Genomic DNA, 17,550 nt, shown 5'->3' on the forward strand with positions numbered 1-17,550 from the left:
AACTCGTCCGGCCCCATGCACTTGTGCACGTCCAGCTTTTCTAAATAGTCCCTAACCACCTCTATCTCCACAGAGGGCTGGCCATCTCTTCCCCATTTTGTGATGACCAGCGCAGCAGTCTGGGAACTGACCTTGTTAGTGAAAACAGAGGCAAAAAAAGCATTGAGTACATTAGCTTTTTCCACATCCTCTGTCACTAGGTTGCCTCCCTCATTCAGTAAGGGGCCCACACTTTCCTTGGGGCGGGGACTGCAGACCTGGAGGGGTGGGGGGGGCGCACTTACCGCAGGGAACACAGTAGTGGCCTATGGGGCATTATGGGGGCTATATGGGTCTTTCACTGTGGGGTATGTAGAAGGGGCTATGGAGGTTTCAGGGGGTACAGGCTGGGGGGTCACTCACAGTGGGGTGTGTAGCTGGGGTTCTGGGGGCTATGTGGTACAGGGAGCTATGCGGGATCTAGGGCACCTAAAGGTCTGGTCTCAACATGGGGCATGTAAAAGGGGTGCAGCATGGTTGGAAGCACACAGCTGGGGTACAGGAGGGTCTCACCATGGGGCATGTAGCAGAGGCACAGGGGGATCTGTGGGTCTCACTGTGGGGCGTGTAGCGAGGGTGTAGCATGGTCAGCAGCACGTAGTGGGTGGCCCCGTCCCCGTACAGCTCCTGTGCCTGCCGGGAGAGACAGGGTCACCCCGAGATCCCTGTCCCCCAAGATCCCCTGCCCCCACCGACCAGCACATCCCTGTACAGCTCATGCACCTGCTGGGAGAGATGGGGTCACCCCGAGATCCCCTCAGCCCGGTCCCCTCCTCTCTCTCCCCCGGGACTCCCGCCCCCAGCACCTGTCTCTTCTCCTGGAGCTGGGCCTGGATGCAGGGCCCCGCAGCCGGGCCTAGAAGGCATCGACAGCCGCCTCGGCGTCCACGGGGAATTTGAACACGGCCTCCACGGGCCCCAGCTCCTCATTCCTGCAGAGCAGTTGGCAGCCCACGTCCGCCACAAAGCCTCGGATCAACACCGACACCGAGCTGTGGTGCAGGGGCACTGCGGGGAGGGGGACATCAGCCACAGGCCCCCCACGGGCACCGGGGAGAGGAGCCACGTTAGCCATGGGGCCACCCTCCCCCTCAATGCACCATCCCCCGCAGCCCTGACTCACCCGGCTCCTTGGAGCTGGTCAGGAGGCCGCAACTCATCATCTCGGCTCCAGGGTCGGGGATCTGTGTGAGGGGAAGGTCGGGGGGTGAGATACAGGGTTCCCATGGAAACTGATGGGCACAGGGTGCCCTGACACCCCCCACACACACACACACACACTCGGCGATGGCTCTGAGACCCCAGCCCCACCCCTCTGCTCAGCCAGGTCCTGTGGCAGGGAGTCCCACAGGCCCAAGCTCCTGAGATCAGAGTCACGGCTCTGCTCCAACTCTGCCAGCCCCCCGCAGGGAGGGGCAGACAGGGACTGGGGTACAGCTGGCAGTTGGGGGATGGAGAGAGAAACATAGGGGGATGTATGGGGATGGATGGACAGATGGAAGGAAGGAGAGGTGCAGGGGTCAGACAGACAGACGGAATGAAGGGGGATGGGGGACTCGTGCGTTAGAATGAGGGGGCTGGGAGCCAGGACTGCTGGGTTTTATCCCCAGCCCCTGGGAGGGGGGCCCTGGAACAGCGACAGGGGTTGCAGGGGACTCGGCTCGGTCACTGGGGGGTTGTTAACCCGGCTAGGCCCTTCTCCCCACTGTCGCCCTGCAGAGAAGCAGAGGTTTGTGGAGCAGGCTCCAGCTCCTGGCCGTTCTTGGCAGGGACACGGCCCTGCTATTTACTCAGCTTTCACCCCAGGCTGGAGCAGTCGCCATAGACCCCCCGCCCCAACGGGGGTGAAATCCAGCCCTTGGCCGTGCCCAGGGGCTCCCGGCGTTCTTGTTCCATGCCCCCGAGCCGTTTGGCCTGGGCCTTGGATTTGCTGCCTTACGACGGGGTAAGAGGGCGGCAGTCGGTTGATTTCTCCCGCAGCAGAAATCTGGCTCTGAGGCATGCAGGGAGTCTCCGCGGAGGAGCGGGGAGCTGAGGGTGGGATGGGGGCGAGGAACGCCAGAGCTGCCGTGAGCGAGAGGGGCTCCCAACCCCACTCTCCGAGCCTCGTTTCTGCTCGCCACCACTCCAGCCCCCTGGAGAATTCCCAGCTGGAAGGTGGGACGGGGAGACTGGGATCACCTGGGGGGCGGCGGGGGGGGAACGTAGGCAGATTTCTAGACAAACCTCCTGCCCGGCTTCACACATGGCCCAGGATGGAGAATCCACCGGAGCCCCGGGGAGTTGAGCCAGCAGCTAATTCCCCCCCCCTCCCCGCCAGACAGGTGAGCCTCCCTCCTCGCCTGAATTCATCTGCCTGCAACTCCCAGCCACAGGACAGGCCACGTTCCCCCCGCAGGTATTTACCGCCTCTCTGGGCTGCGCTCCCTAGGCTGGGAAAGGGCTGAGGCCAGGGCAGGGCTCCAGCGGGGCGCGGGGGCGGGTCGGTTGGTCCCGGCACTGAACTCTGATGCCTAATTCCCCGCCCGGAGGAAGGGAGTCGGCGTGAAACTTCGGCCGATTCACAGGCGGCGGCTCCTGCTGCAGCAGCTGCTTCTTGGGGTGCGAGGGAGCCGCAGGGCGGGGTGGGCGGGGGTGGGGAGCTCCGACCCCTCATGGGACCCAGCGGACCCCAGGAGCCTGTGGGGAGCAGGTCAGGGCCGGTGCCCCCCCGGTGCAAAAGGGGAGGGCTGAGATTTGTGCCGTCACACCGGCCGGGCGCCACGGGGATGGCCCCTGGGAAACCCACGCAGGGAGAAGCGCGGAAAGGGGGGTGGATCGGGGGGGGGGGCGGAGCAGAAACGTTTCGGGGTCACCTCCCTCCAAACACCCCCAAACCCGCCCCGGCACGCAGGGCCCCGCAGTCAGGGCGGGGAGACTCTGCAGGGGCGAAGCCCTGAGTCGGGGGATGGGCCCAGACCAGGGGGTGGGAGGCCCTGGACACGGAGGGGAAGGGGGGGCCAGGACCCCAAGGGGCGGGGGCTCGACTGGGGCCCGATCCGCACCCCCGGTACCTTCTCGCTCGGTTCTGAGCAGCGAAGCCCTGAGCCAGGCTGGGAGGGAGAGTGTCCCCGCGAGCCCCGCCCCCGCCAGGGAGCGTCTGCAAACGCCTCACCCCCCACCCAACCCAGCCAGGGAGCGTCTGCAAACGCCTCACCCACCCCACCCAACCCAGCCAGGGAGCGTCTGCAAACGCCTCACCCCCCCCCACACCCAACCCAGTCAGGGAGCGTCTGCAAACACCTCATCCCCCACCCAACCCAGTCAGGGAGCGTCTGCAAACGCCTCACCCCCACCCAACCCAGCCAGGGAGCGTCTGCAAACGCCTCACCCCCACCCAACCCAGCCAGGGAGCGTCTGCAAACGCCTCACCCCCCAGCCAACCCAGCCAGGGAGCGTCTGCAAACACCTCACCCCCCCACCCAACCCAGCCAGGGAGCGTCTGCAAACGCCTCACCCCCACCCAACCCAGCCAGGGAGCGTCTGCAAACGCCTCACCCCCCCAGCCAGGGAGCATCTGGCAGCTCCCCGTCCCCAGCTTCTATAACCCAGGGACCTTCTGCACAGTTCGCCACCCGCCCACCCGGGAGCCAGGGACTGTCTGCAAACTCTTCGCTCCACACATCCTGCCATGTCCCCCCATTGAACTGGGGCTGGGGAGGGGGTTCTCCAAACTGCCCCTTGCTCCTTCCTGTCCCTTTATGGTGCAAAAAGCGGGGAGGATTGTGGATGCAAATGTTTCAACTCCAAGATACCCCTCTCCCATCAGGGTATTCACCCCACACTCTCCATCCAGGGGCAGTGGTGAAAGAGGGGCGAGAACCCGTCAGTTGACTGTCACACCTGCCTCTCAATAGCGAGAAGGCATCTGAGAGACATGAGGAAGCTCGGCCAGATGTGGGGAAGGGAGGGCGGAGTTTTTCCACCCACCGCATTTCCTCTGGGGTCTCTGCAGAACCTGTTTTTAATGTCCCGCTGGATGGTGCTGGATCTGTCCCCCCGGCCCTGAGTCCTCTGTGGGTGGGAGCCCAGAGCTGGGGCAGAGAGAGCCCCCCCCTCCACACACAGCCCCACCCCCACGGACCTCTGGCCAGGGGGGACTCATTGTAATGGGGAGGTGGGAGGTCAGTCTCCATGGCCCCTCCAGACCTCTCTCTCGCTGCTGAGGCTGTCAGTGAGGTAGTGACCAGAGGGATGGGGGCATCTTCTCCCCTACAGCCAGAGCTGGGACCCACCAAATGGACCCCACAAGCAGGCATCAGCTGGGGTCGCTCTTCCACCCCCACGGAAGTGGCTCTGGACCGTAGCTGCTGCTGGGGCAGGTTCATAGGAGGCACCTGTGAACGGGGCAGCCTGACCCACCCAGGGGATGGGGATCCCCCCTTCCTTGCAATTTCAAACATCACAGTGTGAGAGGAGGGGGATCCCCACCCCCCACTCCCTGATACCCCCTCACCCTCGCTGTGAGCCTCTCAGCAAGGACTGCGGGGGACCCCAGCCTGGAGAGAATCTGGAGAGAGAAGAGAAGAGAAGAGAAGAGAAGAGAAGAGAAGAGAAGAGAGCTCCAGGGAGGGGATGGGGGTGCAGAAGGATGGAGGGATGCTGGGCGGGGGTATCTCCAGATAGACAGACAAAGGGATGCGGGCCGAGGGAGGTCATTTACCCAGCACAAGCAGAAGGAGAGTTCGTGCCATCCTGACCTGGTTGCTCTGGGGTGGGAGCTGGGTTCTCAACTCAGCCACCGGACCCGTCTGGGTGCAGGGAGGGGGACGGGCCCTTCGCCTCTGATGGAGGCAGAGGAAGTCACAGCCTTAGGCGCAGTCACCGCTCAGCTCAGAGGGCCATTGCACTGTAACTGCAGTCCTCTTACTTTAAAGTGTAATGTGTATCCCTCTTTTGTATTTATATAGGACTCATGTTGAAGGAGTTTTTTGTCCACCCACTCTGTTCCTGTGAGACACTAGGGCAAATTCTCCAAAGTCAAGTGAGTTACACCAGATGTGAATTTGGTCCAATGTCCCTTTGTAACATCAGTACCCAAGCTTGTATCCCAACTTGATAATCACTCCATAGGAAGGATAAATAAGTCTTTAATTTAAATACTCAGATCCTCAAACCATGAGCCTGGGATTTATATTGCATATTAGACAAAAAGCGCACAATAAAAATCATATCGTATGAGGTGATCAGGTCCCTCATTCACATTAATTGCTGTGTTTCTGTGTCTTGCTATCACTGTACACTGAGTTGAGTATGTTGTGAAATCAGTAACTTGAATTATTCTTTTATCTTGTGAACCATCAAATGATATTTCCCGAATTGTTTCAGGTGCTCCGATGGTCCAGTGAAGCACAATCTAGAAATTCCATTTGAAACATCCATGTTTGCCAAGAGAAACCAAAGCTATCAGTAAAATTCTATTCAAGTATCAGGGGAAATGAAGGTGTATTAACTGTATGGAGATCACAGTTAACAAAAATTCTCTCTCTCTGTGTCCCCAGACACAACTATCTATCTAATCTAATTTATCGTACTATCTAGGTATTCCAAAAATAAATATATTCAGACTAATCAAGTGCATAGTGTCTCACAAAAGTAGAATTCACAGAATAAACTAAATTGGTTGAGAATGATTTGGGGACATAATCTTCCTTGTACATATCACTTTCATAACCTTTAACATTTTGAAACAGCCTCCACCAGGCCCAAAGTGATATTTATCCACAAAAGCACCACATTTCGGAGGCATTTCATGATTCTAACACCTGTGAGTGCATGGAAACGTTAGAATTTACACTCACGAAACTCAATGGGCTCAAGATTCAATGGAAACATGGACACTGCTTATGTGAATCAGTGAGTGACCACTTACAATGATCTTTATGTGAATATTAGGTAAATCAGATGGCACAAAATCTTAACCAGTTCCATGTTATTTTATGAAGCGATATTAATTATACATAGCACATCCGTATGTTTTAAGTCCATTTGGTAGACTGGATGCTAATCTACTGTAAATTGGCAGTTGAAGGTCTGGCCCAAGACAGCAGGCAAGCCTCAAAGGGTTTGAATGTTGGGTTAAGATAAAATTCTGGACAATGTAGGGTGAAATCCTGGCCGCACTGAAATTAAGTTCTGTCGTTGACGTCAGTGGGGCTAGGATCTTCTTATGATTTTTAATGCCTGTCTCACAATATTTGTTGTTTTTCTTCCAATCTCAACTGCTTGAATCAACAGATCAGCTTTCATATTTTCTTTTACATAATCATTATCCCTCTCTCTGTGGTAGTTCTTTTCATCCATACATCACAAAGCACTATATAAAGGAGGTGAGAATCATTATCCCCATTTTACAGATGTGGAAACTGAGGCACAGAGAGAAGCCATTTGTTAGGGGGCTTATTCCTTCACCCACTTACTTCCCTGGTCCTTCTCGCATGAACAGAGAGCAACAATACCCGAAGTCCAAAGGTGCAAACAATTCGATGTTTATTGGGGTGAACTTCCAGCAAGCATGATTCCAGTTTCCTTCCTTAGTGTCCCTCTTCCCAGCTCTGATACCACAGAGCCTTACACCTGTCTCCCTCTTCCCATTCCTGCCGTTAGCCAAACATGATTCCAATTTCCCCATCCACAGTTCCCATTTCCCCCTGCCCACACACCCACCCACCCACTCACTTCCTGATTGACTGCAGACTATACAGCCCCCTAACACCATTACTTGCCCAAAGTCATCCACCAAGCCAATGGCAGAGCCAGGAATAGAACTAAGAAAAGGAGGACTTGTGGCACCTTAGAGACTAACCAATTTATTTGAGCATAAGCTTTCGTGAGCTACAGCTCACTTCATTCTCCTAGTTACAGTCCAGTCCTCTTGCCACCAGGGCACACTCATGGTTACAGAGAAAAGCATAAAAACATGAAGTGCACCCTACAGACTCAAAAACCAGACAGCAAATCAAAAGAACCCAACATTTATTATTTAAAGCCAATCTCATGATTTCTAACAACGTCTCCTCTCCTTGCTGAGATGCTCGCAGCGAGGGTGAGGGGGTATCAGGGAGTGGGGGGTGGGGATCCCCCTCCACTCACACTGCGATTTTAAAGGTGAATCAGGACTAAGATTCTGGATTCAGTTTTGACATCATCAAAATTTTATAAGCTATTCTCACATATTTTCAGTCCAAACCAGCAGAATCCGTGTGAAATCAATCTTTCCAAAATTTTGGAATGCCCGTGTACTAAAAACAAAGGAAAAAAGAAGCCTACAAAAATACCCATCTGGGTTTTTACCCAGTCTGGAACTGGAAACGGAACTTTATTCTGAATCCCCTTCAAAATCCACTGGGGTCTTGATTTGAGGTTCCTGTGGGTTTATCTTACCTCGGTTTGGAAGGGTTAAATTTTTATCAGTAAATGTCAGGAAATGTCAGTTTCGCCACACAGAACGTCAACCGCCCCCCCCCCAACAAAAAGGTCCAAAAAACCAGTTGTCATTCAATAATTATTCTGTGACCCACCTTGTTGTCTGACATGCCACAGTAATTTCCCACAAGTGTGAAAATACAAATAGATAATTTTTTTTTAAAAAAAATGCTCACAAATAAACCTTGATATTCTCTGTCAAAATTATAAAAAATAAAAATTGAATTCTGCCAAGCCTGTCGATATCTCTATCCTCTCCACAGGCCAGGCCTTAATAGAAATAAATAATTGGCACATGTGCACTTTGTTTCATTTTAAATTAAAAAGAAAGTAAGAGGATAACAATGCATAAGGGCTGGATTTTGAAAGGTATTTAGGTGCTTAGTGGGGTTTTAAAAAGTATCTAGGCCCTTAAAACTCATAGAAAATCCCATTAGGCACCTAAATACATTTAACAATCTGGCTGTAAATGTTCAAGGATGTGAGACACTAAGGACCAGATTGTTAAAGGTATTTAGTCACCTAACTCACACTGATTTCCATTGGAGTTGGGCAGCTAATTATCTTTAGACTTCTGGCCCTCAGGGATTGTTGTTGTTTTTTCAGTACCCTATCAACTTTGGTATATCTTCCATGTGCAGACTCATTTTTCTTTCACCACATTTTCTGTGACAGCCAATGACCTCCAGCACATTTTGAAAAACATCGCTTCCCTGAATACATGTCTCAGGGCTTCTTTTACCTCTGGGTTCCTCAGTGTGTAGATGAAAGGGTTCAACAGGGATGTGACAATAGTATTCAAGATGGTGACTATTTTGGTCAATTCCAATGAGTTCTGCATGGAAGGGCTGACATGTAGGAAAATGGTTGAACCGTACCAGATAATCACAACTGTGAGATGGGAAGAGCAAGTTAAAAAGGCCCTTCTCCATTCCTTATCTGATGGGATTGTCAGTACAGTGGAGATGATGTAAATGTAGGAGAGCAGGGTTATGACACAGGAGCCCAGGATGAAGATGAAGGAGATGATAAAGGCCACCAGATCAATAAGGTAGGTATCTGTGCAGGAAAGAACTATCCACGGTGCTAGGTCCCCAAAAAAGTGATGGATGACACTAGGGCACAGAAGGACAACCTGGTGATCAGAAATGGTGGGACAGAAATAGCCAGGAAACCACACAACCAAGAGCCAACAGCCAGCTGAGCAGTCAAGGTGCTGTTCAGGATGGAGCTGTAGAGCAAAGGATAGCATATAGCCAAATAGCAGCCGTAGGCCATGACAGCCAAGAGAAAATCTCTGTGCATTCTAGGGAGAAAACAAAATACATCCGTAGGACACAGCTGACAAAGAAGATGGATTTGCTTTGGGACACAAGGTTGGCAAGCGTCTTTGGGATACAAGCTGTGGTCTGCCATACCTGCGGGAAGGAGAAATTGCAGAGAAGGAAGTACATTGGGGTGCGAAGGTGACGGCTGGTTGCCACTAGGACTATGATCGCCACATTTCCTGTGACAAGGAAGAGCACAAAGAGTGAGATCTGCAAATATTGGGTCCCAGGGAATCCCAGGAGAATAAATTCCTTCACACTGGTGTGATAGCCCTTTTCCAGTGCGGTCAGCTGTTTTACCTGCCAAAACAAATGAAGACATGAAATTAAACTGATTACACACAACTGTGGCTTTGTGGGTTACAGATGATTTTGATGCACAGAAAGAGCAGATAAACCATTATTTCCTGCCTCTTTTAATTAAGGCTGAAAATATCCTATTGCTATTACATTTCTGGAGCCTTCCTGCTCACAGGGTGAATTTAAGCTTGTCCGAAATTTTCCTGTGGAAACTTTTTTTCCAGTGGAAAGTGGCTTTTGGACCAAAAAGAAACTTTCAGGATAGAAATTCCATTTTCAGGTGTTCCTTGAAAAACACAATTTTTAGTTTTTGTCAATGAAACATGTTTTTTCCACGGTCAGCATCCAAAGCCCAAGATTGATTTTATTTTAATAGATATTTTTGTTGTTTTAAATTGAAAATTTTCAAATCAAAAGTTGTTTTCTGGGTGTGTGTGGGGGGCAAGGGTTGTCCTTTTGACAAAACCCTGAAAAATGTCAACAGAAAAAACAACATTTTTCCTGTAAATTATTCAGGAGCCAAATCATTTTCAAATGAGACCTATGGGTGTTAGGCATTCAGCACAATCTGTGATTCTTTTAGAAGTGAACAAAACCCCATCGTCTCTTTTGAAAATCCCTGCTAAATAGGGTGAGCTTTTCAAAAGTTCTCAGTATAGGCCTATTTCTGCTCCCGAGGAAGGAAGTCAATAGGATTTTTGTCATTGAGTCAGTGGGAGCAGACTTAGGTCAATACTGAACACATGAGATTTGTACCTGTCAATTTCCTTCCTACAATGCAAGAGGACATTTAATTCTTTTTGTGCAGAAAGTCTCAGGTTCTAAGCCTGCTGAAGTCCCAAGTTGGAGTGGGGATGTTATACAAAGTTGCAGTTCAGAGGACAGCTACTCAATTTTGGAGCATAAATAACCATTTACATCTATAAACCAGCATTCATTTTGAGTAGTTGAAAATGAGTCAGTTGCAACCTCCTTTGACCAATTGAGACTGAGGTGTGCAAGGCCATGCAATGCGCCAATTACAGCAAAGCTCAGGGACAGAGAGGACCAAAGAACAAAGGAAGCAATTGTCCTAAAAAAAAAAAAATAAATAAAAAAATGCATCCCTTTTTTATCAGAATTTTAAATTCTGATGAAGAATTTCATCAAAACTGTGAATTTCAAACATTTTTGACCAGCTGTGCCAGGAGTCTGCAATTCTTCTCCCCGTTTAGTCAGTCGAACATACTTCTCAACCAGAACCGTTAATAGAACCCAGGAGCCCTGATTCTCAGCCCCCACTCTGCTCAAACCACGATCCTAACCCCCCTCAAAGAATGGGAATAGAACCCAAGTGTACTGATTCCTGGTCCTTTGATACAACAGCTATTCTACGCATCCCTAAAAGAGCTCGGCACAGAACCCGGGTACCCTCACTCCCACACAACAGACCGCAAGCCCCACAAATACAGCAAAACTGTAATATGCCGAGTTTCTAAAACACCTTCTGAAAAAAATATCAGGTTCCCAGTGCTGGCCAAAAGTTTCCTTCACAGATGGATTAATGCTGAGGTCTCAAATTTGAGGCATTCAGAATTAGAAGCCGCTTTTGAAAAAGTTGTCCCTAACTTGAAATCTATCAATGACTTTTACAGTGAATGTTCTGAATTTTTGTTTGATTGCTTGTTTTGGGTGTTCTGATTTTTCATTTTTCATAACCTAAATTTAGTCCCCCTCCCTATTTGGATTTGAATTTGCAAAGGATCCGAAGGGAGTTATGAAATGTAATGGAGTTGGGCGCCTAACTCCCTCAGACACCTTTGAAAATCCCAGCCTTAAATATTTTGTATCAAAGTCTAATCAACACGGGCAATCAACTATTATATTTTCTCCCTCTTCAATATAAACCATTTATTTTGTTATGAATAACATCCTATGAATAACATCTAATGCCCTGATTCTGCAAACAGTTAATACATAAATAAACTTGTATATATAGACATATATAAAACAAAAATGCCTAAATTTACTCACATGAATGATTCCTTTGAAGTCAAGGGTTCCACTCACATGAGTAAAGTGAGGAAAATAAGTAGAATTTCTGAACATTTTTAAACAATGGAACTTACTGCAACTCATCATTCAGCAAATCTTCTCACTGGGCAAACCTTCAGCTGGTGTGAATTATCAGTAGACAAGGCTGATGAGAGAGGGAAGGTGGAACAATTGTACTGAGGTCCTGAGCTCAGTGCCCCTGCAAAACTATCTATTTAGGGTGAAATGGGAGGGGGAAAATATAATTTACCGGGTCTCCAAATTTCTCTCAGCAGACCTCTCAATGGAGCTACGATTATTTAGACCAACTGAGGATCTGGCTCTTTGTATTCAGTCTCCACTGATGGAAAGAGCTGAACCTAGCAAAATTTCCAGAACAGTTAAAACACCTGATTGACAAAATCTACTTGCCTGCCCTTTACCATGATGAAAATGATGAAAACAGCCGTGATATTCTATTTTCTCCATAAAAAGAAGGACTCATCTCAGTTGAATGGTAGAGTTAATCTTTTCAAGACTTTCCTCCTACTTTCAAGACTTTCCTTGTACCAACGAGACCTTATTGGCTTGCAGGGAACTGTATGCCTTTCACAGTAAATTATGTTAAAAATATGGAATTCCTTTAAAAAAATACCTCGTTTGTAAGGCAGTGAATTGTAAGCACTCAGAACCAAGTTGGACAGTAAGAAGACGATTGATTAGATAGATAGGATAGGATTAAAGTTCAAAATGATCTGGACAAACTGGAGAAATGGTCTGAAGTAAATAGGATGAAATTCTGTGAAGACAAATGCAAAGTACTCCACTTAGGGAGGAACAATCAGTTGCACATATACACAATGGGAAATGACTGCCCAGGGAGGAGTACTGTGGAAAGGGATCTTGGGGCCATAGTGGGTCACAAGCTAAACATGAGTCAATAGTGTAACACTGTTTCAAAACAAAAGCAAACATCATTCTGGGATGTATTAACAGGAGTGTTGTAAGGAAGACACAAGAAGTAATTCTTCTGCTCTATTCCGCGCTGATTAGGCCTCAACTGGCGTATTCTGTCCAGTTCTGGGCACCACATTTCAGGAAAGATGTGGACAAATTGGAGAAAGTCCAGAGAAGAACAACAAAAATGATTAAAGGTCTAGAAAACTTGACCTATGAGGGAAGATTGGGGGGGAGGCGGGGAGGGAAAGGACTTGTTTAGTCTGGAGATGAGAAGACTGAGGGGGGGAGATGATAACAGTTTTCAAGTACATGAAAGGTTGTTACAGGGACGAGGGAGGTAAATTGTTCTCATTAACCTGTGAAGATAGAACAAGAAGTAACGGGCTTAAATTGCAACAAGGGCAGTTTAGGTTGGATATGAAGAAAAACTTCTGAATTGTCAGGGTAGTAAAGCACTGGAATAAATTGTCTAGGGAAGTTGTGGAATCCCTATCTTTGGAGATTTTTAAGAGCAGGTTAGACAAACACTGTCAGGGATGGTCTAGATAATACCCTTTTAACAAAGTTAAAATAATTTTTTAACCTCAGATCAAGTTCGGTGGTTGCTTCAGATATTGATGGAAAATACAAGGTCTTTGGGAGAGGAAGAGTTATTTTGTAGATTTGCAAACTCCCTTATGATTAGTTCTCCACAGAATGTTTACATCCTTTCTGAGGTCATATGAAAAAGTCACACATGAGGTACTTTCTGAGGAACAGTTTATGATCCTATGGGTGGCTGAACTTTCTGTTCAGCTCACAGTTGCTATCATGCATTACATTTGTTCTTGTTCACATTTGCTTGTACTAACAGAAGAAACTTCCAGTATGGGCAGGCTGTTCCCATAACTGCTTCTGCATGTGGCCTCTTACAGCTCTTTCTGAAGGACGAGCATTTGGTGACGATTACCATACACTCGAGACTGAGACAGTCAGGTTTATTCATTCAAACCTTTCTTTGAACCAAAAGCAAGGCCCTGCACATTACAATTACCATAAAAGCAATGAATGACAGATATACAGAAAAAGATATTGCCCAATTACCTTCTCTTGGGGGCGTAGTCACTGTCGATTTTTCCTACGAGGGTCTGACTATTCCCTTACACTCTAGCATATTTATACTTTACACGTTATCTGACCATCCAATCAACATTAAGCATTGTGTCTTACCTTACCCATAGTATATACATGTGCAGGCTTCAGTTTACAAAACTTTTTCTGTCCAGGCTACTTTCATGTCATCATGTCCCTTTTCCAATTGGTTTATTTACTTGGATCATACCACTCAAATATAGGGACTTTTCTGTTTTTCACAATACAGGGACTTTTTGGCAATACCTTTTATGTATTTTACTGATTAACTCCCTTTTATCTATGTCCTTCAAAACAGTACAAAACACCTTTGTCTTATCCAGCTGCTGTAAGCATTGTTTAAAGAAGTCTCTCCACACGGACGAATTTCGCAAGCAACACTCATGTCAAGCAAAGACTTGGCTGAAGCCAGTGAGCTTAGCATAAGTATTACCCTGGCCTGTCCACATTTCTTCACCAGACTAGACCCATGTGTAGGACTCTTCCAACACCAGGCACTGGTCACTGTTACAGATGCTTTCCTTAGACTCCAACAACAGGGTGTAAACTGGTGACAAATGCAATGTTGATATTTCTCCACCACAATGTGAGCAAAGACTTAATAATTCATATCATACAAGTCATCAACTCACTATATCAGCTGTAGATTTCTATCATCCTATGTCTTTGGTCCTGTGTCCCATGCTGAGATGAGGAATCGACTTCACCCAGTGCACTACTGAAGACCTCCGTAAGTGATCCTGTGAGGGTTAGGTGTAAGGTAAGTATTTCTCAGCACAGGATGATTTTCACCCTAAGGCGTTCAGAATCTGCCCACTGGCTCTGAACTGGAACAAGTCACATTTTCTGTATTCTAGCCACAAACACACGTGCTCTCATCTTTGCAGCTCCTTTACATTTAGGAGCTCTGACCTATCATTTAGAATGGGGTGTCCATGTTGCCAAGCCTAGGGATGTTATCATGAATCTCTCACGGAGTTGAGGGCCATAAAGTCACAGATCCTGATTCTCTTCTCACATGTATTGCACTATTATGGGGAGTAGCTTCTGCTTTAGGGGCCAGTCCTGCCTCAATTAAGTCCATGCCAAAGTGGACTGGTATTTTCAAATGTGCTTAAAGGAATTTAGGCGCCCAAAATTCATTAATTTAAATGGGAGTTGGAAACCTAACTCCCTTAGTCGCCTTTGAAAATCCCAGCCTAAATCTCTGGAAGGGGAAGGGAGATCAGGTGCATAATTTCAGCAATTATTTTACCCCTGACTTAAATTTTATTCAGTCCTGAGCCCAGCAAATTCCCATTGTATTTACCGGGATGATGCCTGATATTGCTCAGTAATTTTCACACCCATGTGGACGGCAAATGCTCTGAGCAGTTCAGGATTTCGTGAGCACAATGACAACCCGGTGGAACTGGATAGCTAAGCACCAGGGCTGAGCTCCCCAAAGGTATAAAGGTGCTAAAGAGACAAACAGGTGCCTAGCATGATCTTCAAAAGCACCTTGTGTCTAACTTCCATTGAAGTCCCTAGAATTCAAACTATATTACATTCAAGCACACTAGGGAGCCTTAGGGTAAAATTTCCTAAAGCACCTAGATGACTTAGGAGCTTCAATCTCATTGGCTCTTTAGTCAATTAGCTGCACTTGAAAATTTAACTGTCCATCCTATTTTCAAAAATGATTTAGGGCCAGATTAGTTGAGGTATTTAGGCACCAAGTGGGATTTTGAAAAGCACCTTGGTACCTCAAACATTGATTTCAATGGATGTTAGGCAACTAGAAGGTTTGAAAATTCCACTAGGTGCCTAAATACTTTTAAAAATCTGGCCCTAGGGCTTGTCTATGCAGAGAAGACACAGCAACTTAACTTCAATATCTTTATTTAGCCCACTGCAACTTTTGTGCCTTTGTGGACTCTTAGGTTGAAAACTGGTTATATCAGTTCAGTTTGCACCTGAAAATTGATATACATGAGGTTTAAACCAATATAATGTCCACACACAAAGTTGCACTCTTTTAGCTAAATTGGTATAAAATCACACCTTTCATTATGTCAGTACAACTTTTTGTGTAGACTAGAGGCGAATATTTTAAAAGCACCAAAGTGTCTTAGAACCAGATTTTCAAAGGTTATTAGGTGTCTAGTGGGATTTTCAAAGGCCTAGGCACCTAAACCCCATTGAATTCAATTGGAGTTATGTGCTTAACCTGCGTCGGTACTTCTGAAATTCCCACTAGGTACCTATCTGCCTATCTTCAAATGTCTAAATGTCTTTAGCCTCTGGTGCTTTATACTTCTGTATCTTAGACCACCTATTAGGTTGCCTAAATGTGGACGTAGTTGCCTAACTTTGGGCAGCCACTTAGGGCCAGATTTTAAAAAGTATTTAGTCACCTAGTAAGATTATTAAAAGGACATAGGCACCTAACATCCACAGAAATCAATGAGTTGTAGGTTCCGAGGTGCTTCTGGAAATTTCAATAGGCATCTAAATATCTTGAGAAATCTGACCTTTTGTCTTTTACAAATGGAGAAACTGAGGAACAAAGAACTTAAACAATTTCACAGTGGTCCATCAGCAAGTCAATGGAGACACAGAACCAAGGTCTCCTAACTTCCAATGCTCTTCTTTAAACAAGGACACCGTCCTTACTAAGCCAGGGGTTTGGCACGTTCTTGAGAAGACAGTGAAATTCTGTCGAGACCAAATCCCAAGAGCACTTCTGAGGAACATAAGTTCGTCTTCTTTCTTGGACCTGTTGAGTTGCCATACATAAACGAAGCAGGTAAGGGAAAAAGACAGCAGGGTGATGACAAAATGGTAATGCAATGAGATTCTAATCAATATAGAAATTTATGCAATAAGTAGGAAGATTTTGTGTATGAAACCTTTAAATGTTTGATTTATAGCTGGAGGAAAAATATGGCTCGCAATGCATTTTTTTCCTCAGAATCCAAGAACTCCTCATTCTAAGGAGAGAATATAATGTGTGAAGGGGGTCTGTTCTGGCTAGATCTGTCAGCAAAAGCTAATAAGTTAGGTCCACTAGAGAGAGAGAGAGGATCCCAGAAATATACTTTAAACCACTTGTATTAAGATCTATTTTTTGTATACTTGGTAATGTGACCTACTGGGCCATATCTGGTTGGAAGGAATAGGTTTCCCAGTGAGTAATTGGTTCATCTGTAACATACTTCCTTCTCTCTCACTTACTTTCTCACTTTCTAAATTTCACTCATCTTTTTCAACTCTTGAATGCAGAAGAGAAAATAACTATATGATAGATCTGTGGCACTCGCTGGTGCTGTAATTTATTGAGTCGCATAGATAAGAATGTAAAAATGGATTGGATATTTCTCTTAGAGGTAGACTTAGGTTTCCATAGCCACAAATGCCACATGGATGCCCACTCCTCATTCATTTTCACGGGCATTTGTTTGTTTAAGAACCAGATTTTTAATGGTTTTTAGGCACCTAATGTGATTTTTAGAAGCATCTCGGCACCTAAAAATCCTTGATTGCAATGGGTATTAGACACCTAGCTGCTTTGAAAAATCCCACTACGCACCTACAAGCCTTCAAGAATTTGCCCCATAATCCCTTAGGCAGCTTTTGAAATCTCAGCTGTAGCCTGGTCTGGTAGATGGGAAATAAGGAGTTGGAGTTTGTCCCAGCTCTGTCACTCATTTACTGTGTGAAAGTCAGATTAACGGTCTGTGCCTCAGTTTCCCCATCTGTAAATAAATGAAATAATACCATTCACCCACGTTGGTAAAATGGTTTGAAATCTACAGGTGAAAAAGCACCATGAATTTCTTCCCAAGTTTACTAGAGTGAATGAATAGAATAACTTTGACTTCCTCTGTCATTGGATCAGGCCCTCTGTAACTATGAAGTTTAGGGTATTAGAAGGCAGGAGATCCTGGTCTCTGTTCCGGGCTTTTCCCCTGACTTCCAATGCATCCCTAAGCAAGATCCTTAACCCCTCTGCCCTACTTTCTCCTCATATGGCAGAGGATTGATAATGATTAATTATTTACTACAGAGGGGCATTGGGCCCATTCCAAACAACACTGAAGTTATGGCTACAAAGGGAGTTCTTTTCAACCTGTTGTAGAATAAAATAGCTTAGGACTGGACATTGATTTGAAGATGTAAAGAGGTTTATAAGTACAAAGTATTATTATCTTCGCCAGACTAGCTCAGATTAGCATAAGGAGGATAATCATTATGGGTGCGATTTTTAAAAGAGTCTGTGGGAATCAGGCATTTACATTCTACTGAATCACAATGAGATTTGAATTTTTAATTG

General features: G+C 46.7%; 1 pseudogene; it reads right to left on the minus strand.

The window, feature by feature from the left end:
- Nucleotides 1-895: 895 nt before the first annotated feature.
- LOC144274955 (olfactory receptor 6F1-like) lies at nucleotides 896-13,322 on the minus strand (annotated as a pseudogene).
- Nucleotides 13,323-17,550: the final 4,228 nt, after the last annotated feature.

Source organism: Eretmochelys imbricata, chromosome 14 (assembly GCF_965152235.1).
Source record: "Eretmochelys imbricata isolate rEreImb1 chromosome 14, rEreImb1.hap1, whole genome shotgun sequence".
NCBI lineage: Eukaryota > Metazoa > Chordata > Testudines > Cheloniidae > Eretmochelys > Eretmochelys imbricata.